This window comes from Chaetodon auriga, chromosome 7 (assembly GCF_051107435.1).
Source record: "Chaetodon auriga isolate fChaAug3 chromosome 7, fChaAug3.hap1, whole genome shotgun sequence".
Taxonomy (NCBI): domain Eukaryota; kingdom Metazoa; phylum Chordata; class Actinopteri; order Chaetodontiformes; family Chaetodontidae; genus Chaetodon; species Chaetodon auriga.
Genome location: NC_135080.1, coordinates 12,087,351 through 12,089,677, shown reverse-complemented (window position 1 = coordinate 12,089,677; position 2,327 = coordinate 12,087,351). Strand labels below are relative to the sequence as shown.

At 44.1% G+C, this 2,327-nt stretch overlaps 1 long non-coding RNA gene across 1 annotated transcript; it reads left to right on the top strand.

The window, feature by feature from the left end:
- Positions 1-721: 721 nt before the first annotated feature.
- LOC143323513 (uncharacterized) lies at positions 722-1,955 on the top strand. Its single transcript, XR_013077401.1, has 3 exons — positions 722-827; positions 1,328-1,481; positions 1,876-1,955. It is a non-coding gene; the product is annotated as an uncharacterized LOC143323513 (long non-coding RNA).
- The last annotated feature ends 372 nt before the right edge of the window (positions 1,956-2,327 follow it).

Sequence of the window (2,327 nt, the reverse complement as noted above, 5' to 3'; positions counted from 1 at the left end):
ACTGTTCACCCTGTGCCCTGTGATCCAGGGACTTATGTCACCGTTACACATGCGACCCAGTGTGAGCCCTGTGTGCCAGGCTGGTACTGTGTGTCTGGCTCTCTGTACTTGTGTCCTGCAGGTTCGTGATTTGCTATTTGAATCCTCTTGGAGCCCCTGTGAAAATCCACGTTCTTTTCTATGCTCATTGTGTGAAATTGTAAAATAATTGCTAAAAACTGAAAACAAACAACAGTGATCAGTGAAAAAACAAATCGTCCAACAGTCTGTGTCCTTTGTATTTATGCATTTCCTTGTGTTTGTTCTGTGGCCTGAAGGCTTTTACTGCCCCGAAGGAACTGGATTTGACTTGAGAGGCTGCCCAGAGGGAACTTATGGTCCTGACCCCGGCTACTCATCTGTCTCTCAGTGCAAGCAGTGTGACGGCGGCCATTACTGCTCTTCTGGAAATAGCACCACTGTCACTGGACCATGTCAGGAAGGATATTACTGCACACATGGAAACACATCTCCACAACCTCTCTCACAGACTACAGGTAAACAAACTCTTCACCAGGCATGTGCTTCATGTTCACACATTCAAGAAATGCAGTCTGATAATACTACTTCTTTCTTACTAGAATTGTCAGACTTAAGGTTATCTGTGCAAGTGGTTCTCCATCAGTATTTCTATTTTGAGGTAGTTGACAAATGGCAGCTGTTCTCTGTGTCTCTCACCAGGAGAGGGAGGGCCATGTCCAGCTGGTCATTACTGCCCCCAGGCCACCGTCCATCCTCTTCCCTGTCCACGTGGAACATTCTCTAACCTCACCAAATTAGTCTCCAAGGTCGCTTTGACTCAATATCACACTCACATGTCCCCTTGACAGTGATTAAAAGAGAAATCTGTCCCCTCAAAATGACGCCAGGGTCGAATTTCATTTAGAAATGTCAAATTTTGTTTTGTTTAGTGAATTGTGAAAATCTGTGTAGAGATGGATTTTTTTTGTGACACATGACATATTGATGTTATTTCATTCCATGCCTTACTTTTTATTATTTTTGTTATTATATCAACACTCTTGGTCAAGACAGCATCCTATAGATGTCTATCAGACTCTGCTTTGGAAAGGTTTATGGTCAGCAGTCCTGCCATACCACCCTATACAGAATATACAGTAACTTCCAATGGTTTCTCTGTGTTTCACTGTGACAGCTCATCAATATCTAATCCCCAATCAATGTTGCACCGAGGCACTCTCTCTTTTTTACCATTTACTTACAGCCTCTCTCTCACTGTCTCCCTCTTCCTTTGTCTTCTTCCTCTCTCTTTCATTTCCCCTCTCAGGAGGATTGCTGGCCATGTCTCCCTGGTTACTACTGCGATGCTGTGGGGCTCTCAGCACCTTCAGGAAAATGCTGGGAAGGTTTCTTCTGTCTGGAGGGTGCAGATCGTCCTGACCCTCCTTTGAGAGACAGCCGGGGTGGACAGTGCCCAAAGGGTGATCAGATCTCTCTGAATCTGTCTGTCATTTTTCAATGAAATGAGAGAAATTTGTCAAAAGAAAACACATGAAAACAGTCAATAGAAAAAACATCAGACAGAAAATTGGACAGGAAATGGCAGCAAAAAGCTAAACTTTTCACGACATTATAGCAAATACATGGGAATTTTCAAGCACACTTATTAAGCTTAAAATATACATAGAGTAAGCCCAGAGCCAGCTGAGTGAACAGGTAAACAAAACAGTCTTTCAAGTTAATAGAGCTAAATATAAGCAGCTGCTCTGTTGACACTGGAAATTTGACCCCGTCTCCTGTGGATTGTGTGTGCGTATGTGTGTGTGTGTGCTTGAGTGTGCATCCCTTTCATGACTCTTGTCTTCACACAACCAGGCTATTACTGTTCTGAGGGCTCTGTGACTCCTGAGCATTGCCCCCTGGGAACCATCAGCACAGAAGACGGTCGAGCCAGCTGCAGTGTCTGTCCCCAGGGGTAAAGTCTCTTATCAGCCACACGTTGTCACTCTCCACTGTAAACATATACGCATTGTCACATTCAGTATGAGCATGATGGATTAGGAATGAACAGTAACTATACTGTACATGGTTTGTTTTTGATGCTTACATGCATACATATATACAGCACACGCACAGACACAAGTACATTTATGCCTCAGTGCCACCACTAGCAGCCAAATCCTAAATTATTCCATCATTGTTTTGTCTGGATAGTTTTTATTGTCCTGGCAGACATAATGGCACTTTGTCAAGGAGCTATGAGTGTCCAGTGGGTCATTACTGCCCGCCCGGGACCTGGTCCAAACACCAGTACCCTTGTCCAGCTG